This window comes from Trachemys scripta, chromosome 3, assembly GCF_013100865.1.
Source record: "Trachemys scripta elegans isolate TJP31775 chromosome 3, CAS_Tse_1.0, whole genome shotgun sequence".
NCBI classification, from domain to species: domain Eukaryota; kingdom Metazoa; phylum Chordata; order Testudines; family Emydidae; genus Trachemys; species Trachemys scripta.
Window position 1 is genome coordinate 111,594,025 of NC_048300.1, and position 24,900 is coordinate 111,618,924.

General features: G+C 40.0%; 1 protein-coding gene across 2 annotated transcripts in view; it reads right to left on the minus strand.

The window, feature by feature from the left end:
- NKAIN2 (sodium/potassium transporting ATPase interacting 2) overlaps nt 1-24,900 on the minus strand; it is a 750,023-nt gene that overhangs the window by 116,609 nt on the left and 608,514 nt on the right. The window lies entirely within an intron of this gene.

The following is a 24,900-nucleotide window of genomic DNA, read 5'->3' on the forward strand; positions in this document are numbered from 1 at the left end:
AAGCATTCCCCTGTAGTGTCCAGCCCTTTCTTCACTGAACACTTACAGAAATATCAGCTCTGCTGTCCCCAAGGGGACAGTGTACACACCAGCTTATTTGGTTCAGCTCAGACTCAGCACTTAATACCGCAGCACTGAGATATATTTCTAGTAAAAACAATCATAAGTTTATTATCAGAGATCAAAATTTCAGAGATAATGAGTAAGGATAAGAGAAACAAAAAGCTACATATAAAACTAAAGTATAATAAGCTTAGTCTTTAGAAAGTGTAACATGTTAATGTTCTATGTAAAGAAGATTATTTGACTCCAAATGTCTTCTGCAGTGTTTCAACCAGGGCTGGTTGTGATCCTGTTTTCATTAATGTAATGGTACTGCCAGATTAGTTCCTAGGTGCAGGACAAGGGAGTGCCCTCTCTACCTCTCACATATGTTCCCCGCCCCCAAATCCAGTCTTTGCACACAGCCAGGGTAAACCCCATGGCTTGTTTTTTCCCTGTGTGCTCCTTTCCAGTTGACTCTCTATGTAACAGGGGCTTCCACTGTGTTGGCTTACAATGCTTAATTTATATTTTGATAGAGAGAGAAACAGCCTACCTACTGTCGGGAAGAAACCTGTTTTTATCTTTGGTTGGTGACAGACTTTAAAACATATTTTCAGTATATATACATGACTCCTTAAACATCATTCATATGTACATTTTGCAACTATTATTAGAATCAATGTGACAGAAGTGTTTATTAGAGACCTCACATGACTCTCTTTGGTGAAGTAGAATGTACGTGCCAGGATCAGGATATTCTTGTAACCTCCCTTGCAGTTGGCATTGAGGTGTTCTTGGGTGTGTCAGTGCTAATATCACCCCAAGCACTTCTCTAGACATCTCACAGTAGGCATAAAGAAGGCAAGTGCAGTAAAAGAACTTCATTTACTCCTGAAAATTGGAGAAATCTTGTCCCCTGTAGCACACTCAAGTAATTGGGAGTTGGCATGGGGGTGTTGGTCATGTGGGAAGTGGAGAAAAGTCATCTTCCAACACAAGATTTGCTCCAGGCTGTTACTGTAGCCCTGAGGCTATAGTTGCTCCTAACGCTACTGTGCCTATGCTGAAATGGAAGTCACAATGGCTGATGGACATGCACAATGGCAGATCCACAACCCCATCCCAGCTCCTTCCAGTCCGTCCCTGCTCTGATCCTCCAAGACCTACAAGGTAGATCCCAGGAACTGGTCTTCATGGAATTGAGGAAGTGCAGTCCCACTGCAAGTTCTCCCTATATCCTTTCCTACCCACCCGTGAAGCAGAGCCACACCAGTTGCACTGCATAGGGGACCTTCTGCAGTCATGGAAGAAGAGGAATACAGGATTTGCCTGTTATATGTAGCAACCACTTCTGAATTCTTTTGTGATGAATAGTCTCAGCCCTCTAACTTTGTATCAATTTTCAAGGAAGCAGCAATTATCCATTGCCCTGTCCAAAGGCAATGGGACATAGCTAGAGTCAGAAAGGCAGGCAGGAAGGCATCCTGTGAGTTCCTCACAGCTGGTACACCCCAGATGGTGCGAAGGAATATTTAATCAGTCACACTTTAAGGCTACATTTATAAATAGTTTATAATGGGTCAATAAATGATTATTAGATGTAATAAACATATCACAACCAGGAATTGTATGTGTTGTAGATGGTGGTAAGGACATCAGTCAAAGGTGTTATAGATTATTATAAGCAACCTACTGGCTGCTGCACTTTATAACAATTGATTAACCATTTAGTAACCTTTATAAATGTAACCTTTGTGTAAAGTGTCAATCTGCACATGTGCTCAGTCATGCAAAGAAAAACTGCCATTAGAAACATCTTTTCAGAACCAAGCTCTCCTATAAGTCATCCAGAGTAATTTAAATTTTTTCAGCCTGTTGATAACATTAATATTTAAGACCCTCAAAGATTTAAAAGTCACTATTTAACCAGGTTTGCCAATGTGAATTGAATATAATCACCCCATTCTGCAGATACTGTGTGTATTTTCCTCTTCCCTCAAAAATACTCACTTTCCTATTGCATTTAAGTCATAGGCTCCTTCTTTGTACTAACTCAACCAAAGATAATTCAATCCAGATAATTTGTGCATAATTTCATGACTGATAGATTAATCTGGGTTTGCATTTGCCACCATTGTGCGGCTGAACATATATTAAAAAATTGCAGTCCTGCCCTAAGACAGTGATGTTGCTGCTGAGTATGTCTTAAAATCAATTATTAATCTGCATGTACCCACCCGACTACCAGATAGCAGAGCCAGCTGTAAATATTTTTGCAATCAATAAATACCATGAAATCCCATAAAGGCCTTGCAGGTATGGCTAGTGCTATTAATGTGAATGGGGTTACTCGTAATAGTAACTTCTATGCCTAGTGGCAAGTGTTTGGATAATCAGGCTCCATGTGAACATTTGGGCAAATAGTCAAAGCTGCCAAACCTAGATATATTCAGGTCCAATGAACTGAATACTGTGGTTCAATTTAGCAGACATTTTAAGACAAACTTCGTAACACTAAGAACACTCATAGCAAAGAAAGCTACCCTTATTTTGCACATATGTTAAGCATGTATAATGAGGATGCTGCCCTGGAAATAGAGATGTACAAGACAAAGATTCTGGTTTTATATACTGTACATCTATATTGCAGCTGGGAGCATGTTTCACAGCACTGGTAGACAGATGCACTAGCTCTGCTTGAACTAGTGCACTGAAAATAGCAGTGTAGCTGGGGTAGCACGGGCAGCAACTCAGGCTCATTGCCCAAGTATGTACCCAGGGGGTCTGGGCGGGTTTGTATTTAGGAGGCTAGCCCAAACTGCTACCTATGCTACTCTGGCTAACCTGCTATTTTTAGCATGCTAACAGGCGCACAGGTAGCATGCATCTGTCTACCCACACCAGGAAGCGCCTTCCCAGCTACAGTGTAGACATACCCACATGTTTCGACCCATAACCCATATTGAAATAAACAGAGTTGAAAATCTAGTGTATTTTAGTGTAAATCTAGTGTATCAAAGTTGTAAATCTAGTGTATCAAAGTATTAAATAAAAACTAGTGTGTGGGGGAATATTTGAATATAGAAACAACAGAGGCAGAAGTAATGCAATGAAGTAGAGAATCCTAACACTTTATATTAAAATTACTCCAAAAGGAAACCAATTTTTCTCAATACCTCAGCTGTCCCAAGCATTGTAGAACAACATCTGGAATGATGAATCGTCTTTATGTGCCCAGAACATCTGCCTGAGTAAGAGTTTTTTGATTGCCTTTTCCTCACAAGAAAATTGGAAGTCCCCCCCTACCTGGCATAAAGAGACTGGAACAAAGGTGAAGATCTCACCCCACCAATATCTCTGCTGAAGTAAAGTTAATGGATTTATACTGGTATGAGTGAAATCAAATTTCATCACATTTTGTCAGAAGAGTTTTTCCTCTTTAAGTCACTGTAGCTACCATGAGAAATTCTTAACCTTTCTACTCTCTTATCAGAGCAGCAGTAAGAATGAATAGGATTAATTGTTTCATTCTATTTTATAGCTCACAGTGAACTCAGAAGTATCACGATCAACCAACATTTTTAAGAAAATAAAAATGAGAAGTGCAAAACGAACTCTGAAAAATAATACAAAAAAATCAAGAAACAGATATGGAATAATGTTTTACTGTGTATAAAGCTGGAAGTTTTAAAAAAAGAGCAAGAGGGGCTGGTCATAGAGGGGCAAAATTCAACCCTTGTGTAAGTGGACACAACTCCATTGATTTCAATGGAATTATGTTCACTTACACCTGGTTGCATTGATCCGCAGACATATAAATGAGAAGTGCAAGCAAAATCCAAATGGCATAGACAATATAATTACACATTAAAATTTGCATAATTACATATTCCAATAAAACATTGCACATTCCAACCTTCTTCCATTGCTAAACCTAGCTCCTAAAGTTTCACAGGAATGATTCTCTATTACGCTTAACAGTTTTTTTTCAAAATAATAGTTTTTGACATTTTATTTGAAAGCTGTGATTAGTATGAAATAAAATTGCTTAAACAAGGATAGACTTTTTGGGGCCATCAGTAAAAAAATAAAAAAAGAAAGCTTGAGCAAGTGCAGAACACCACAGTGGGTGTGAGCAGAACTGGGCTTAACTTCTGGCTCTGCCAAAGACTTGCTTTGCGACCCTGAGCAAATTACTGAACTTCTGCATTGTTTGTTTTCCTCATCTGTAAAGTGGGGGTGATACCTATCACAGAGAAGTGTTGGAAGACTTCAGTAATTATAATTTGTTTAAAAAAACCAAAACAGAACCCCAACTTTGAGTGGAAGGTGCTAAAAAGTGCTGAATATTAATAAGATTTTAAAACTGCAAAGCTGAGTCAACAACTAAGAGAAATTTATTTTAAGAAGCAAAAAGAGGTGATAAGCCAAACGGGATCCTGGTTTCAGCAAATACATCCCCATGTCCCAACACAAATCTGAATATAATAGGCCTGATTTTGAGCTCTAACTGTTGTAAGAGGAGTAAAAGGAGTAACTCTTTTGAATTCAAGGGAATTACCATATAAAACTGGTACAAGTGGGCTCAGAATCAGCCGAAGAGTCCATTATGTCTCCCACAACACAAAGTGAACTAGTTAGTAAACCAGCGTGCAAAGTAAGACTAAGGGGCAGATCTGCAGCTGATGTAAATTATCATAGATGCATGGGCTTCAAGTCCAAAGAGCCTTTGACAATTTACACCAGCTGAGGATCTGGCCCTTAAGTGTATGTCATTCCATCTACAGGCAGATGAGACAAGTATCCATAGTTGGTGGGTGGCGAAGGACCACTGTGTGTGTGAAAAGTTCTAATGGCAAAACTGGTGAGCTCTGGAATCTCTTTGAAGAACTGTGTAAGTCAGTTTGAGGATGGATGCATCCATCACTAACATCCATTATGCAGGAGCACTCAGACCTCTTCATGAAAAACTCCTCTCACTATTTACACACATTACTATGCACACTGTTTGAATACAGTTTTAGTGGACATAGAAAAAGTCTATAGAAGCAGCAAGGGATTTTTTTTTATCCTCTTGTGTATTTCCTGTATGTGTTCTTTTCAACATCTGAGGTTCAGATGTTATTCAGGGAAATGCTGAGAAGTAGCCTGATAAGCCTTGAAGCTGAGGAACTTAACAGGAATGTTGATACATGCCGGGCATGCCGATAGGGTATTGTTCACAGCCTGTATGTCAAGGAAGATTTTATTATCCTAATTCATCAAACAGTTGCTTCCTCTTATGACACAAATACATCTGTACAAGCTTCATTGACGATTACTGTGAAGCTTTTGTAAATCCTGGTGATATTTACAAAACCTGTTAAGGAAAATTAAACTAGATTTTGTTTACGCATCAAGAAAGAGAAACTGGGAAATAATATTTGGAAAGGTATCTTTGTTGTCATTCTTGAAATGACAAAAGATATTTGATGTGGACATGCGAGGATTACGTAACAAAGCTATAGTTTGGAGATTCCAGAGAGGCATTCTAAACTCAGATGTTTTTGAGAGGAATCTGTCTATGAAATTATAATTTCAGTTTATCCTAGTATTCTCTAAACCATACTGATCACTGATAGTTATGTGACTAGTTTAAAACATTGGGCTCTAGATTAACCCCTCAGTGCATAACAATTTATGCTGAAGATGACATTAGTGAAAGGTCCCTGCAGTAGACTGTCCACCAAAGAAGTACATTGCATTGTCAGAAAATGGTCACAACCTCTCTTGCACTAGGGGACAGTAAAAGGCCAACGCGTGGACAGAGATGGTCAGGGGTTATAGTGAGTCAACTTTTCCATTACAAAGGTTCCCCTATGGAGTTCTGACACTGGTTAGAGCAGCTCATTCTAGAGAAAACCTCAAGAGAAGGCAGCAAGTAGTTGCACTTCAGGGCAGCTGCCTCATAGGGAGCAACAAAGTTTGCTGGTACAGGGAGATATAATTTCTACCTCCCTGTATCAGCTTCAGTTAATCTGGTCATCATGTCATGGGAAATCAGATGCTTTCATTGTTCTAATTAGGAATTGCTGAAATCTGTGCAAGCCTGCAATGTTTCAATACAAGTTTTGTCAAATACAGCAGTGCAACCCCACTTGTTTCATTTTTCAAACACACACTATCAAGAGCAAGCTGCTTGGAGACTGAATTATCACATGCAATTTCACTGATAAAAATCAACCTCTTAAAGCTTCTATAGTTCTGGGTGTTTTGGATGCACAGAGGCCTCTCCAGGCAGCTTTTTCTCCTGTTATCTCACTTTCCCACATCTACTAGTTCTCATCGGGCAGTATCATTTTCATCATGCAAGCAGACCTTTTTCTCTCTAAAGAAACATCTGTATTCACCAGTGGGTGAATGTAAAGCAAAACAATGTAAAGCAGCCTGGCATCCGTTCCCGTAGGCAGACCTTTTCTGTCATCCTTGAATGTCTCAAAATTAGTAATAAGCACAGAAATTCAAATGGTTGTATTTTTTATGGAATATGACTGATTTATATTTTTAAAATTGGAACTGTAAAGGTTATTAACCAGAAATATATAAGAATGAAGTAATCACATCAAAAAGTTTCACATTCATATACAGTAACTATATAATGACACCACTGCCTTACTCCTGAATAAAGATCATGGATTTCTAATTGCACACTTTCATTTCTCCTGTTGCATATTGATTGATCTCTGTCACTCCTTTCTCTTGCACATGGATCTTTGGGTCCCTTTTTTTGATTTGATTTCTTTGATATTTGGGGGTCAGATAACCCTAACATACTGGCCCTGAATCTCCTCTCACACAACCAGTTTTACATTAGTATAAATGTGTTATTTTCATTGGTATTATTCCTGATTTTCATTAGTGCAAGAGAGAAGAATCAGGACCATTGCATGGCCATCTAATTGCTGATTGATAAATGGAGACATCAGAAGCACGTTCATCGGGATGTTTCACCAATGTGTTAAGAAGTTCCCCAAATTCATCTAAAGTGAGTTCTAGGGATGGTATTCTTCCAAGTTGCCCACTAAATCACATGAAAAGATATTAAGAAATATGGGGATGACTGAGCCCCTTTGAAATTACTAAAGAAATTACAAAATCCTCCAAAATTTCAGAACACTGAATGGTTTTGTCACTTAGTACAGCAGAATACTAATGTTTTGTCCACTCCCATCCACACTGTCCTGAAGCCTTTTGAGCTATGATTAGTGCAATCTCAACTAACATCTTAGTTCTACCTTTTAATGGAACAAGTACATTCAACATGGCTAAGATTTCTGGTCTGTTGGAGGAAAACTCATAACAAGATTTAACTCCAGCATATTCAATGCCATCAGTCAAGCAGCACAACTATTATTGTGGGAGAGTTCAGCTTCAGTATAGGCTTAGCAATATGCTCGGCAAATGATCTGCATAGTTCCCCACTAAAAAATATTACAAGGAAATACTGTAATATCTCACAGTTTGTGCTATGGGAACCTAGAAGTTTTGTTGATGCAGCTGTACAGTGGGCCTGATTCTACTCATACCAGTTTTATCCTGGTATAACACCACTGATTTAAATGGAATTACTCATGATTGACACCCGGTACATGACTGCAGGATAGAACCTTTGTCTTTTGGTATCTCCTTAGCTCATCAGTAGCAAAATATAGGATACTGTAAATTCTGTGGAGAAGTATTTTCAAACTTGGACACCTTACTTAAGTACCCAGTTCTATATTTGGATGCTCAAATCAACTACCAGGTGTCCAGATACCTATTTTAGGGAGCTATGTTCCTGTTTCAGTGTGAAAATGTGAAACCAAGTGGCCTAATTTAGGCTGATAATTGGGCTTTGTGCATTTCTTTTTTCTTAAATGAGAACAGCACTTAATAGAGAAAGAATCAGGACACCATCCAATGCTCCTACTCTCCACCATCGTTCTTCCCACATCAAAGTTATTCTACATTCAATCTTCTCTTGCAGCTCTTTCACATGTTTCTCTTCATTTTGGAAAGACTTCCAGGGTGTTGGTTGTTTACTAATAATTAAAACTGTGTGAGTCCATTGGCTTATAGTAGTATTAATGTTTCTCATGTGCAGTGTAGAAGGGTTTTTAAAAACAGTTTAGTTGTACTTTATTTTCAGGATAGTTGCTATATTTCTTGTCTTGGTTTATCCAGGCAAATATGTAGATCAATAGTGCTTAGAATTCATTGAGACAAACAGAAATAACCTCCTAATTCTAATTAAAACACTAAGGACATGGATTTATTACATTTGGACAACATCCAAAAGATTGGGTCTAGCTTCCTCTACCAACCAGGACAAAGCTAGTTGGCTGCTGAGGCTGCGGATGGAAAAGTTTAAGCCAAGGAGAAAAAAATATTGAGACCCAAAAGAAAATATTTTAAAATTTTCCCCTTCTAGAGTGATTGATTTGCTATCTTAGCTAAAATATTATTTATACACCGTGCCAAAAGCACTCTGTTTGATCAGCTCTATCCAATCCAGAGCTCTAGTTTTAGCCCAACATAAAATCTTTTCTCCAACTATGCCTCCAGCACTGGTGGGCTGCAAAAGAGTGTCACAGAGCTGCTATTACAGCTCTCCACCACCTGGAAATTCTCCCCATATATGGGAATATATGGATATTTGGTGAGGTCTGCCTGCTTTATGGTCCCTTTGCACTGGTTGGAGTGGCACAAGGAGAACAGACAATTCCAGGTCTTTAGGGCTCCCAATGGGGGTAAGGCAAGGTTTGAGACAGAGTATTAGACTGAACCTTAGACTACACATGAGCACAAAGGAGTAAGAAGGAGCAAGGACCCCCCCCCCCTAAACCCTTATATATCTTGCCTAGACCTTGGGTCTGGACATGTAGACGTAAAGAAGTTTTGTGCCCCGGCTTATTCCCACTGCCCCAGGAGTGGGTGAGTAGAGGGGATCAAGAACTGGTGGAGCCTTAGGGCTTGTCTACACATGAAAGTTTAATCCAGAATAAGGTAGGGTGTGAATGTAAAGCAGATTGGCTATTTCTGATTAACTACATGTGGATGCTGTTAATCCTTCAAGTGTGGATTAAGCTAATTTGGAATAAGTGACGATTTATTATGGAATAGGAGTATCCACATATGGAGTTAATCAGAAATAATGGAACAGGAATTGCTATTCCAGGATAACTCCCTGTGCAGGCAAGCCCATCTCCTACACTTGCTGACCAACTCGGCTGAACCAGCAGAGAGTTGTTGTTACTTGCTGCCGTATTGCACAGTAGCAAATTTCTACCCTTCAAAGCAAGGAGCTACTTAGAGGCTGAGCCTAAACGCACAATCTAACCCTAAGTCTTAAGTTTGTTAGAGAGGAGTTATGTTCAATAGTGAGCTGTCTGGGTTAACAAAGAATATTCATGGAAAAAAACCCAACTAATCAAGAGTTTTGTCATGGAATTCATTCTCTATCTGCTCAGCAGAGTGGAATACACATTGGTTTTAAACCATCAGTTAAATATTATTAAATGCTGTTAAAAATGTGTAATTGTAAACTGACGGATATTTGTTTTTTCCTAATTTCCAATAACATTATAAGTGGGCATGCCAATCCTGCAGCACCCCCTGTGCACCAGATGTAGCTCTGCAGTACCCTGCCTCCATTTCCCCCTTCAAGGGGCTCCTTAAATAGGCTCCATACAGGCTTGGAAGAGCCCTGGAGGCGAGAGAAAATGCCAGAGCTAACCATGGACTTTTTTTTTGGTCTTGTTGGAAGAGACTTTAGTTTGGGACTCTGGGTTGTTTTAGGGTGACCACCTGTCCCATATTGGGTGGGACAGTCCTGAAATGCAGAGTTTAAGTCCTGGCCCTAGGCTGAATGACTCTGGTACAGCATTTGTCCCGGATTCCCTAGAGCATCACTCCATGACTGCCTGAGACTCAGGGGCGACACCAGCCTCTTCCCGATGGTGGTGGTGGGGGGGAGAGGCTCAGGTGGGCCTTAATCCCCCACTTTCCACAAGACCCCACACCCTGTTCCTCCTCTCCCCCTCAAGGCCCCATCCCCTGGGTAGGTCAGAAGCCAGAGCCAGGCAATAGTTAGAGCCACCCAGGGAACCCGGACTCACCTTTCCAACAGGGACGTTGGCACCCCATCCCCCCAGCCCCAGGGCCGTTGGAGGGTCTGGGGCGCTCCACCGTAGCCTGGGCTCCCTGGGTGGCTCTTACCACGGCTCAGCTCTGGCTTCCAGCCTGACCAGGGGGTGGGGCCTCAGGAGGAAGAGGAGTGGGGGGCTAGGAAGGGCCAGAGCAGCTTTTGTCTTTTGAAAATATGGTCACCCTAGGTTGTTGTAAACTGGCTCTGGTATTAAAATACCCCAAGGCAGGGGTATTGTTAACCAGAGATAGCCTCTTATTTTTTGAAGGTCCCTGAACAAGAGGAAAATCAGAGGTGGGGAGCTTGCAGGAACAACCCTGGCCAGAGGGGCTGCTCAGTAAGCAGCAGTTCTGTTACAAATTGGCATAGTCAGAGGATCCCAAACCCCCCTCCAACCAAGGAGGAGAGTTGATATAGAAGAGGTAACTGTAAGAAGAAATGGAGGAAATTATCTGCCTATTAGTAGAACAGCAGCAAAAGACTCAGATCTTTCTCCTGTTGCTTTTGCAAAGCCAACAAAAGCAGCAGGAGGTACAGCTGGTCACCCAGCAGCAGTGGCAGGAGTCCTAATGTCAGCAGCAGGAGCAGTTTCTGCAGCAACAGGGCAGATGGGCCCAGAATCTCTGGGAGGATTGGGACAGGGCAGGCCGAGCCTGGCACTGGCAAAGTTGGGCCTGGAAGATGTTGATGAGGCCTTTCTCTGCATCTTTGAGCAGGTTGCCTGGGATGACTCCTGGGTGCCAGGGTGATGCCATTTCTGACTTGAGAGGCTAAAACTGCTTATAGAAACTTGAGTGATGCAGTCGAGCTTGTACCGCGCATGGTTCATGGCTGAAGCATACTGGCATAAATTCCACACACAGCCATGTCCACGGGGAGCCGGACCCTATATAGCAACCCAGAGGTTGCAAGATCTAACTGCCCAGTGTCTGAATCCAGAGACAATCTTGTTGGGGGTAGTCATGCATCTAATTGTTTTAGAGCAATTTCAACCACTTGTAAGTTTCAGCTGGAGTGGTGCTCTCCAATAGAACTTACACTGGTGTGGACAAAGTTCCAAAAGGGGAGGGTGTGTAACAAGGTGAGGTTCATAGTAAGAAGCAGTCCTGTTACAGGAGCTAATACTGTTTTTGATTCAGTCTCATCTACCTCTGCCAAGTATTCCCATTCCTTCCTTTGCACATACTTCTGACATATCCTGCCACCAAACCCATTTTATGAGCTGGGAATGAGCTGTAGGGGGGCAGGTCACACTGAGAAATCATTATAAGAATGGAGAAGTAGCATGGAACCCAGAACAGCTCTGATCAGGCTGCTGGCCATGAAGACATGGATAGGAACATACCATAAGAACATAAGAATGTAAGAACAGGCATACTGGGTCAGACCAAAGGTCCATCTAGCTCGTTATCCTATTAGGTTCCCCAGAGGGAATGAATAGAGCAGGTAATCATCAAGTGATCCATCCCCTGTCGCCCATTCCCAGCTTCTGGCAAACAGAGGCTAGGGACACAGTTATACCTACCCTATAAATTCTGAAAAGTATAACTATCTTCTTCAGGTTGCTCTATAAAAGCTTCATTTTATTTTTTAAATCAACAAGGCAATAGTTGTTAGGATATGTTAAATGACTCTGACAAACTTTAGTCCATAAAAAGTTTATTCTTGTCCTTGGAGGTGTTGAAGTTTAGCACAGTGCCTAAGGCTATATTGAGACTTGATATATCAAACTCATTTCACTTTACATGCAGTAATTAATTTAACAGTAAATGAACCTGCTCTTTCTTTGTTTGGTGCTATACTATGTCACTTAGTAATGATCACAGCTTTAGTTTTATTAAAAGTAATTTGATTTATCTACTATTTGAGTCTTCGCTCTTATCTGACTACGGATTTAAGATATAAGCATATTTTAGACGGCAGTGTGAAATAAGGAGGACGTGTATTGGCTGCTTCCTGCATTTGTGTGCTTTTCTGGTTACATTTGGAAAAACATTTGAAATGTTTTCACAACAAATGAGATTCACAATTCCTCCTACACTGCAGGCACTGTTCACAAAGACTAAAGCATATGTTTGAAAAAAACAAAAAACAAAAGTTCATAGGAAACATAAATATGACCTCAAAGAAGCTGACATTAGCAAATTATAATCATCTTTTGAGTTGTGGCTAATGCATGACAACCCAAACAAATATTTATGGTCACTTTAATACTCTTTAACCTCCTGAGACTATGATAATTCATGGTCAGCTTAAAGCATGTAACACATGATGTTGCATACAATGTGTGTACATTTTCCATTAATTTTCAAAAGTACATATTAAGGAATGTAATTAACCCAGTGAGCCAGATCCTCTGCTGGTTTAAATGAGAACATGTCCACTGAAGCCAATGAAACAATTCCAGTTTGCACCAGCTGAGGAACTGGTGCAGAGAGCAAGATTCTGTCATCCTTCCACATATTGACTTGTTCAGTACTCTGTGCATAGTCACAGTGAAATCCAGGGGACTACTTTGGAGAATAAGGGATTACAAAATACAAGGGTGGCAGAATCTGCCCCATAATAAATAAAAGCAACCACTCTTTTGCAAGCCTAATATTCATCACCACATGAATACTGTAATCAGCTATATGACATGGAGAACTTAGTGTGTCACATAGAAGAAATAACAGACACAGCCAGGAAACTGATAGGTGTGGTATTAGATTACTAGAGACAGTTATGGACTGAGGTCATTGAATTACAATTAAATTAATTAAAACAAATAATTAAAAAATGTAAACTAAAATAAAAACTAATTTAAAAATGTAAACTAAAATAATATATTCGGATTGAGAACACATATTTAAATTTCATATACACATGCATTTTGATCTCAGGTATTATCTTGTAAAAGTAGCTCCCTCCCTTAAGCACAAATGCAAAGCAAATGCTTTTACAAGATGAATAGAAACTCATGGTGCCATTTATCAGAGATTAGAATCCGTTTTTCTCTCACACCCCTCCACTCCCTATTTCCATATATACTCCTGTAAGAAATTAATTCCTCAATCAACTATTCTTTAATGATGCAGTTCACGTGAATTGTCAGCTTCACTGGCAGAATGATGAGGGTTACATTGTAGATAGGTGAAAGGAGTATATTGTCTTGAATCATCTCATGACATTCATGTATTGATGCTCCCCTTCATCTGACAATGTTGTGAAGAGGGAAATCACCTTTCAGTTCTGATGTACACAGGCTTACTTCACAACAGTTATAATGCTGGGGATCCCACTCTTTCTCCACCCAGGAACCCTAAACCAAATCAACCTTTCTTGTCATGACTCCAATTTCATAATAGTTTATACTTGCATTTGCTGGGCTGTCAAAGACACTGGAGAGGAGAGTTTTCCACCACGCCAGGAAGTACTTTGTCCTCCCCCACAGGAAGACATCAGGGGAGAATGGAGGAGGAGCTGGAGTTGGGATGGAGATCCATGTGTCATGGTAGTGTTGCTCATAGGTTTGATAGGCATACAAATGTTGAACTTTTTGAGTTCCCGCATCAATGTTTTTATATATACTTTTTCTTTACTGAGGATGGTCTACAGTGTGCTTTTACATGTAGTTTGGTCATGTTAACACTGGGGTGTGGATTTAAAAAGAAATCCTCTTTGCAGCATAGTGTACATGTGATAAGAATAAGTTATGCCTTGTGTACTGGGTGGTATCCTGATGGGAAATGGGCTGGATTAACTGCTGCCACACACCTTAACAATGACCAAAATACCCAGTCTCAGTCTTGCTTCCCTTTATCATTCTGTCCAAAATTCTGGTTTAAAACCCATGTCTCCCCAAGTGGCTTTCTTCTTGGTAGCTTGCTTCACCCTCATGTCAGGAGAGGAAGAGAAACTTGCAGGTGCAGTACCAGGTGGGTTAACTCTTCAGTGAAGGTATACCTGGAGACACCAGGATAACTGTGAATTGGTAAAATGGAGCTGAATTTCACCTCACCTTCTCTCAGCCCTGATACCCCTGACATGTTCCCTACAATAGGATGGAAGAGGGGCAGGATGCGTAGGAACTGGCTTCACCCCAGCTGAGAGGCTACAAAGAATATCAACTGTTCAGATGGGGCAAGGTCCCAGCTCCTTTCTGCCACTCAGGTGTCACAAACAGGCCAGAAATGAGACAGAATGTGGCCCACAGTTTGGGGAATTTGTCTTAAAATGTTTTGTTCCACTTGTATTAATTCAACCTGAGTTGTATAATCACACTGCTCAGCCAGTGTTTTCTGTTTGCCAAGTTTTCATCTATGCTAGCTAAAACTCCACCCACCAAAACCTCTCTTCATTTTCCATCTCTGAATCCAAAGATGCTCCAGTTTCCTGTCAACACTAAAGTGAAACACAGTGATGAACTTTAATAAGCAGAGCTCGCCAGAGAGGCAGCTAGAATGGAGCTCTCTTTCTCTGTAGACTGAATCAGTGATTGAAATCTTTATTTAAGAAACTGACAGACAGTAGATTTACCATTCTAACTGTAGTGTCTGGAATCAGTGTCTTAAATTAAGTTTTCAACAGCTGATTTGGCCCTGGGAAATGCAAAATCTTGTTGAATTGTCTCTAGGGGCTTCTTATACTGCATTTTTGTTTGTTTGTGTTGAGTGCTTTCACAGAATTAGAGGAACTATGGTGTCAGAGATAGAAGATCGATGCTTTTATTACTTTGAATTGCAATGCTGGTATACGCAAAAAAATACCAGCTGGGGAAAAATCAAAGACATTTGACTTCATAGTGTTAAGAATATTGTAATACACTGGGACTTGTGAACTCTAGGATATACAGTTAATTTCCTTGTCAAGAAATAAATATTAAATATCTGATTTATTAAATATAGGCTTTGAAGAAAGATAAAAATAGATTATATATATATATATATACCCAATAAATCAAAGGTCATCTCTAGTAATTCATGACTATAATATCTATATAACTACTTTATTATGAAGTACTAGCAATAAAACACTTAAGGCCTGTGTTGTGTAAAACTCTTACTAATAAATTACTTACTAGAGTGACATTTTGTTTCCAGGGCACATATATTTTATACTGACCCCATCTATTTTTATCTTTCTGGTATGAAAGAATTAAAATAATTAAAACTTCCTTGAATTCCCAATACTGGACCAGCTCCTCTGATGGTATAAGTCAGTGGAGCTCTACTGACTTCAAAGGGAGTTTAAAGTGCACAAGGAATATAGCACTAATCCCCTTTTGCACTCACAACATTCCAGCTAAAAAGGTGAACTATATTGTATCATTTATTTTTAAGCATACATACCCATTAATATTAATTGATGGCACAATCAGGCCCTATGTGAGGAGGAAATCAAAACTGCATGGTTCAGCACTCAAAAGTCAGGAAATGCCAAACTTATGCTTGCACACACCATCTGTGCCTACCCTCTTGTGTCTACGCATTTCAACACTGTCTTTAATTACATGGTCATATACTATTTAAAAATAAAAATTATACATTTTTGCAACCTTAGCTACACGTCGCATCTTGTAATACTTTATCATTTATTAACACCCATGTAATTTTCACTGTTAAAGCAGTCCAATATGTCTTTTATACACTATCAACTTGATCTTGCAAGGATTTTCAAACCTTATGCATTGGGAATAGTTCAAACTTAACACAGTGCATAAAGGTAAGTCTGTGCCTAAATCCTTGCAGGACTGATGTGTTAGGCTTTTCATACAAGTTCTCTCTTTCTAAGGCCTGATCCTGCGAACACATAGTGTTTATTATCCTAAGTAGGACTAAGATTTTGTCACACATATTTTAGTAAAAGTCACGGACAGGTCATGGGCTTTCATGAATTTTTCTTTATTGCCCATGGTCTGTCTGTGACTTTTACTAAAAATATGTGTGACAAAATGGGGAGCAGTAGGGTTCCCACACCACCCACCATGGCTGGGCAGCTGTGGGGGCTCTGGCTTGGAGCAGCAGGGGCCCCCATCACCCATGGGGGCTCAGAGCTCCAGGGAGTTGCAGGGTTTCCCGCCGCCCGCAGCGGCCAGGAGCTGCAGGGTCCCCCTGCTGCCTGTGGCAGCTCAGAGTTCGAGGGGGTCCCTGCTGTCCCCGCTGTTCCCAGCTGCCATGGGCTGAAGTCATGGAGGTCTGTGGAAGTCATGGATTCTGTGACCTCTGTGACAAAATTATAGCCTTAATCATAAGTAGTTCCACTGGGAATTTCAAATTTTTATTTTGAAATGACATTACTTTCAAAGCTCCCTGAGGTGCTCAGAGTTCCAGCAGTCTGCCAGGGAGGGAGCTGGGCAGCTTGGGCACTCTGGAACCCCTCCACCTGGTGGGCTGATGGGAAGCTGTGGATCCTGGAAGCCCAGGCTTCCAAGGACCCATGACACTGGGAACTTGGCAGCTGGGGTCAAGGAACTGGAAGCCTGGGCTGCCAAGGGCCCAGAGCAGATTTCCAATATTAGGCAGGATTATGTTGTTAACCTGCCTGCTTTCCATTGGCATTTTGTCAAAATCATTCCTACAGAATGTTTTGATTTTCATGAATTGACATTTTCTGATGGAAAAAATGTTCCATCAGAAAATTTCTGACCAGCTCTACTGCTGACCTTTACTGTTTTGCTGTTTTCACAATCTCACTCTAAACAACCACATGATTTTTACTGGAATTATGGGAGAGGAAGACAACCAAGACATATTGTTATTAATAATGACAACTTACTGCGGGGACAAATTTATCATGACAGACTGGATTTAATTAACCATGGAAAAGCCAAGGAATCTAGTCTGACTTGCAGGTGACCATTTCTTACATAATTCTGAAAGTATGAATTTGCTTGTAGACCAAAAGCTACAGTTTGAGTAGAACTACTAGACAACATGGAAATTGAAAACATGTGGGAATTTTTCAGACAGTAGGTTGAGTGTCAATGTCAACTTGCCCCAGTTAAAAGATCAAGGTGAAACAAATCATGGGTCCTGGATTATAAGTGTCAACTAATTCAGACCTTCAGTCAAACTTCGTTAGCTGAAAATTTTACTAGCATGAAGGCAAACAACATGCTATGCATGAAATAAAGCTTTCAGATATGAGACAAGGAGAGATGTTGGAAAGAATGTAACCAAACTTGAAAGACCCATATGAATGGTTTTGTAAGGACATAAAAATGGACTAGGTAAGGGTTCAAGAATAGGGTGACAGAATATTTTTTTTCACCAGATCATGAAGTCAGTGGAAGTTGTAGATGATCAGCTTCTCCCAGGATTTGCATTGGTCTTGAAGTCACTTGGCAAAATATAATAACACCAATCGAAACCTTTACTCTGGAATCAGAAATGTCTTTGGCCAGAAATTAAAGAAATGACATGATCTTGGAGAGTGTATGTTTGGTATACCTTTTATTCAAAAGGTTAAAAAGACCCTCTCAGAGGTTGAAGGAATATTTTAATGTAATACTATTACCTCTATTTTAGAATCTTAAAACTAAATCTGTCTGCAAACGAAAGTGGCTGCATTTATATCTCGTTATTTTTGTTGGCAATTACTGATGTGAACATAGCTGCCATTTATATTTTAGTTTGTGAGAAAGGTAACAGCATGCTCATCCTTTAACTTTCTCTGGCTGAACCAAAGTCTCTCACTTTCCTACTTTCCCAGTCTCAGTTGATGTTCTTCATTCTTGCCTCATTCTAATTTCCAATTCAAACTGACCCCACATCTTAGTTTCCTGGTTCTTGTGCCATTCGACTTGTTGGTACCCTCTCCCAGCCAAACTCAAGTCTTTGCTTTATAGCCTTTCCTCCCAGCAGTAACTGTAAATAATTGCTCATGGTACATGCACACTTATACATAGATGCTACATCTCCATTCCTTTCATAGTCAAAGTACTTTAGAAATATCAACAATTAAGCCTCATAACATTTCTTTATCGGGTTATATATCTTTTATATTAAACTCTGAACTAAAATAGGGCATATCTTCCTGATATTGAGCAGATCATTGTTCATTACTTTTGTTTTATATGCAAGAGCTGTACTGAAGAGATTCTTTATAACAGTCTAAAACATTCTTTACTTACAGTGTTTGTTGGTACTAATAAACATTTTCATTGGCTCTCTAGTTATAAATTCAGTGAAACTGAGATTGTGATATTACTAATAAATGTTGAACCAAAGTAAATATCCATACTTCACATTTCCTATTAAAATCTAGTTATTACTTTCAGAGAGGATTATTATTCTGCTGATCCAGAAGAGACAGTTTGAATAAATATGGAAATGATCTGTAATAAGATAGACCTAAATCTGTGATAGATCCCAAACTAAAGATTGTAAACCTCTCACTCAGATGAGATGGGGCCTTTTATGAGTGGGTGATATTCAGTGGACATCTTTTATGGAGTTAGGTATGAAGATTAATTTGCTAAACTCTGATTTTTTCACTATTCACAGCAAAACTATGGAACGTGTGACTGTATGTAAATAAATAGGCTTCTCTTGTTAAAATCTGGCATGGTGTTCTGTAAATTACCGTGCTTGACCTATTTACCCACATATATAACATGACTGCAAATTCTGTGTGGTGTCTCCCATGTAATTAAGAATAAAAATCTCTGGGAGAAAGATATAAGGGTGGAATGCCAAAAGACAGGATGAGCTACCAACAAAGTCAGTGGAGACTGACCCTGCTCATTTGACAAGGCTATTAACCTCTTGGAACACTGACCCATATCAGATGGTCACATCCAGTAAATAAAACTCAGACTGTTGCCAGTGCTGTTATGTGTCATATCATTATAATATCTGTTTCTAGAAGGGATTTCAATTAGCAGAATTTATATGTTATAAAATTTAGTTCTAGAAGTGGTCTTGAATTAGGAAGAAAATATAACTGAAGTGAATGCAAACATTCCATGATACAACTGTCAGGAAAAGAGGATTATGGATGTAGTTCATTCAACAGAACTTAGGAAAAACAAGTCTGCAATAGGTTACCACTCAGTAGCCAAATACCACTAATGCCAGCTTAGGGTTTCCAGCAGCAAAAACTAAAACTCAGCTTTCACTCCTTATCAGACTGTTAATGTCTAACCTAATATTCATGAGCGAGACCTGATCCAAAAACCTACATCAGTTGAAAGACTCCTGTTGACTTCATAGCCCATTCAATACACACACACACATTTGTAAATTTCAGATTTCATATGTGATACCTGGTAGTAGTAACAGCCACTACAGTTATGTTGTACTTAGCTATAAATTAAGGTTAGGTTGGAACTCTCATCATAATTCTCTTTTCACTTGCTTATGACTTTCTGAAAGAAAATGCTTTATTTAGAACTGTATAAATCAGATATTTTTCTTTAAAATTTAATTCAAGCTATTCACAAGTAAACACCATCCCCACATAACCCTCAAATCTCCATGCCCTGTTCTTAATCTGCATGAAGCAAGAAAAGACAGGAACATATTCATTTTCCTTAAATGAAAACAAAAGGATTCTTCCAAAAGCATGCCTGCAAAATTTTCATTTGCTGCATCAGGGTTTTTACTAAAATAGATAAAAAAGGGTGAGCGGCAGGGAATCATGTAAAATTTAATCTTTTTACATGTTATTTATATATTTTTTTAAAATCCCAGACAAAAATCGCTCTCTACAATTGATTAATTTCTTAGATTAGAAACACATTTCCATTTCTCAGTGAAGATAATGAACTCCCTCTCAGTTTAATATTCCAGAAGAGTATAGACTTATCCAAAATGCTCATTAGCAAACTCCCAGATGTTAATATAATGTTCAAGGCATCACAATTAGATCAATAAAAACAGGAATATATTAATACTTGATAATGTCAAATTTTAAGGAAATCTCTTAAAAGTTAGAACCTTTTTTTCTTACCTTGGTTAATTTATTAATGTCTGAGGACATTAATAAATGCCTTGGATACAAAATTTCTCCTGTTTGTATAAATGACCTTCCAGCCTGATTTAAAAAAGAAAGCTTTATTAAAGTATGAGCATATCCCACTGACTATCCTAATGTACACACATCATTGATAACAGCAGAAGTAGAAGAACCAGACATCTCAAAGTCAAAATCATTGACAAAGATGAATTAAACTTGTTCAAATATATCTAATAGTCACAATGGGGTCTTTGCCCTCCAACCCTTAATTCAACAGCAATATATAAATACTGCACATACAATATTTATTTTAAAAAGGCCAGTTCCTCTTGTAAAATTCTCTCTACCCAGAAAACTGCATTTCTTTTTAATTTTCTGCTTTTATTTTTAATTAATCCAGACTCTTGAATTTTCTTTGATAACCGTTCTGCAGTTGGTCCAATGAACACTTTAATTTTCTAATCTCTTGCCAAATCCCATTGATCTTCTATTCATTCTCATAACTAAATTACAACTAGGCATTATGGTAATTTCAGTAAGGGCTAGCTTATGCTGTAGGAAGCAGCCTTGTGTAAGGGTGGGTTCATGACTGAACCATCCAAGGAAGAAATTGTGACTCACCTGTAGCAGATTACTACCCTCTCTAAAATGGCTCAATTGCCTGTCCAGTGTTGGAAGGTGAGGATCAGAACCAAATCTGTGCCCATTCCTCACCATCCCCACCCATCTATAGAAGTGGAAGTAATGGGCATGCAGCTCCTGCTTTCCTCTCCCCACACCTGCAGTGGAGATGTGGGAGCCACAGAGGGAAACAAAGGGGTCTTATTCTTTCAAAAACCTCCTGTGCAGCCACAGTGGTTTGTCCACCATTGAGCCTTAAATTAGTAAACTTCATCCTTCCTTGGCCTGGCCTGAGGAAGAGGGCTTGATCTCAGAATACAAACTCATATCCTGGGAATCCTCATTCACTCTGTCCAAAATTCTAGATGGAATAATTGATCCAGCACCTTTTGCCAATGGGGTAACTCTAGGGATTTTGTATTTCAATAAGCCACAATGGAGAGATAGAGAAAGAGAGAGAGAGAATTATAAAAGAGTAGGACTGGAAGGGTCCTCAAGCGGTCATCTAGTTCAGTCCCCTGCACTCAAGGAAGAAGTAAGTAATACCTAGACTGTTCCTGATAGGTTTGTCTAAAGTGTTCTTAAAAACCTTCAAGGACAGAGATTCTACAACCTCCCTAGCCAATTTGTTTCAGTTTTTAACTACCCTTACAGTTACAAAGTTTTTCTTAATGTTCAGTCTAAACCTCCCTTGCTGCAATTTTATCCGAAAGCTTCTTGTTCTATCCTCAGAGGTTAACAAGAACATTTTTCACCCGCCTCCTTGTAACAATCTTTTATGTACTTGAAAATTGTTATCATGTCTCCCCTCAGTCTTCTCTTCTCCAGACTAAACAAACCAATTTTTTTCAATCTTTCCTCATAGGTCATGTTTTCTAGACCTTAAATCTTTTTTGTTGCTCTCCTCTGGACTTTTTCCAGTTTCTCCACATCTTTCGTAAAATGTGGCACCCAGAAGTGGACACAATTTTCTAGCTGATGACTTAGCATGGAGTACAGTGGAAGAATTACTTATGTCTTGCTTACAACAGTCCTGCTAAAAGCATTTGCTTTTTTTTGCAACAGTGTTACTTGATTCATATTTAGCTTGTGATCTACTATAATCCCAGATCCCTTTCTGCAGTACTCTTTCCTAGGCAGTCATTTCCCATTTTGCATGTGTGCAATTAATTGTTCCTTCCTAAGTGGAGTACTTTGCATTTGTCCTTACTGAATTTCATCCTGTTTATGTCAGACCATTTCTCCAGTTTGTCCAGATCATTTTGAATTTTAATCCTATCCTCAAAAGCACTTACAATCCCACCCACTTTGGTATCGTCTGCAAACATTATAAGGGTAGTCTCTTAAAGTATGATCATCTCCTACTGACAACAGCAGCAATACAAGAACCAGACATCTCAAAGTCAAAAATTAAACTCAGACACACACTGAGATGAACCTATAGCTCAGTGAAGATACGAAAAGAATGGTGGCATTCTGGAAGTGTTGCTAAATCTATGTAAGCTTTGCTGCTGCTTTGCCTGTTTTTATTCATCCTTGCTAAAACAACAGCATATAGGCATTACTGGACCAAATACTGTGTAAAGAAAGTAAATAAGGAAGTGTTATTTACTCCTTCTCATAACACAAGAACTAGGGGTCCCAAATGAAATTAATAGGCAGCAGGTTTAAAACAAACAAAAGGAAATATTTCTTCACATAACATACAGTCAACCTGTGGAATCCCTTGCCAGAGGATGTTGTGAAGGCCAAAACTATAACAGCATTCAAAAAAAGAACTAGATAAGTTCATGGATGATAGGTCTATCAATGGCTATTAGCCAGGATGGGCAGGGATGGTGCCCCTAGTTTCTGTTTGCCAGAAGCTGGGAATGGGCAACAGGGGATGGATCACTTGATCCTGTTCTGTTCATTCCCTCTGGGGCACCTGGCATTGGTCGCTGTTGGAAGACAGGATACTGGATTAGGCGGACCTTTGGTCTGACCCAGCATGGCTGTTCTTATGTTAAGTCTGTGTCTAATCATTTCTCTCCAAACACGGAAATTACCCACTCTTTGAGCCCACATCTTTCCTGACTGATAGAAAACCAGTATTATGGGCTGGTAGCACTGCCTGTTATCAGGGTTGCCTGACATCCTGTTTTCAGTTGCTTAGACCTTTGCCAAACTTCAACCATTCAGATTGAAATTTTCCACATGGAGGGTCTGCCTCACACTGAACATTTTTGGAAAATTTCAGCTAAAATGGTTCAGCCATTTTCAAGAATAAAGCCAGGAAACTATATGCTTTGCCGTGTTGTAGCCATATTGGTCCCAAGATATTAGAGAGGCAAGGTGGCTGAAGTAATGTATTTTTTTGCACCCACTTCGGTTGGTGAAAGAGACAAGCCTGCACAGGAAACTATACTGTTTTGCCCATGTTAAAAATTCTAATGGCCCTTTCTTTCAGAAGTTCTCTCACCTCCTTCTTTGGAACAGGGACTTGACATTTGGCAGGGTGGTGGCCCTTGTGTCATGGATGGAACCTTTGACATCCCTATGAAAATGCACCCAAATTTGGTCAAATTATAAACCTTTTAAAAATCCGTTCACACTTTCTTAGAAGAGATTTGCTAGGGAGTCATAGCTGAATTCCTCCAAGACTCCATCTGTACTGGTCATAATCCAGCCTAGTGTCAAGCAGAACATTTCCTGTAATTGTTTCCATGGACTTCTCTGGGTATATCGGGGCGGGGCACTGGAAGTAAGAGTAGGAAGCCTGTCACTCTTGGACTTTCAATGTCCCTGCCCCATGGCACACAGACAACAAAGAGGAGGAAGAAGCTGATTTGAAAGGGGAAGGGACAAACACTGAACCAGGAGACAGCAAGAACAGATTGGCTCAAGGAGCCTGGGAGAGGGGAACTGGGCCTGGAAGCTAGTAAGGATGAGGAAGAATGGGACTGAGCATTGTAGTGGGTGGGTGAGTGGGACTGGTTGGGCACTAGGAGCCAGGGAGAGACTGGGATTGATTGAACAAGAAGACTGGGATTGGGAAACAGGTGAGGGGAGACTGGAACCTGAAGTGGGGAGAAAAAGGAAGAATTGGTAGCCATTGGGTGGGGGTTTGAGATCAGATGAGGAGCCAAGGAGAGACTGGGACTGGCTGGGCAAGATGGCTGGGAAGCAGTGGAGCAAGAAGAAGGGGAGACAAATCTACAGGGGAACCAGAATGAAGAGGAGAACTGGCACTGGTAAGGCAAAGACTGGCACAAGCAGCCAGGGAGCGGACAGTGTTGGTGGTGGGAGATTGAGATTGGATGAGGACCCTGCAGAGGAAGATTGGGATTGGGAGCCAGTAAGGACAGGCAACATGGGTGGGAGAAACAGATGGATGAGGAACGGGAGACAGAAATTAGGAATGGCTGGGCAAGGAGACTGGGTTGTGGGGAGGCTACGACTGGGATGGAGACTCCAGAGGGAGAGGCTAGGACTGGTTTGGCAAGGAGACTGCAACTGGGATGAGAAGCCTGAGGACTGGAGACTGTGTAACTGGTTAGGTGAGGAGAATGGGACTAAGATGATGAGCCTGGGGTGGGGAAGAAACAGGACTGGCACAAGGAGGGGTTGGAGGGGAAAGGGAATGACAAGCTGGTTGGCATATCATCAATCCTGAGGAAAATAACAGAAAAAGTGATATTGTATTCAATCAACAAAGAACGATGATAGAATTTGCCGATGACACGTAAATGGTGGAATGGTAAATAATAAGGTGCACAGAGCAGTTATACAGAGTATTTCAAATTGCATGGTAAGCTGGGCTTTTTCCAACAAAATGTGTTTTAATACCAACAAATACAAGGCCATATATTTACGAACAAAGAATGCAGGCCATACCTACAGAATGGGGGCTGTGTCCTGGAAAGCAGTGACTCTAAAAAGGGGATTTAGGGATGATAGTGGACAAACAACTGAACATGACCTCTCAGTGCAATGCTGTGGCAAAAAGGGCTAATGTGATTCTCGGATGTACAAACAGGGGAGTAGTGAGTAGGAGTTGGAATGTGTTTTCACTTCTGTATATGGCACTGGTGGGATCGATACTGGAATACTGTGTACAGTTCTGGTGTCCACATTTTAAAAATGTTGAA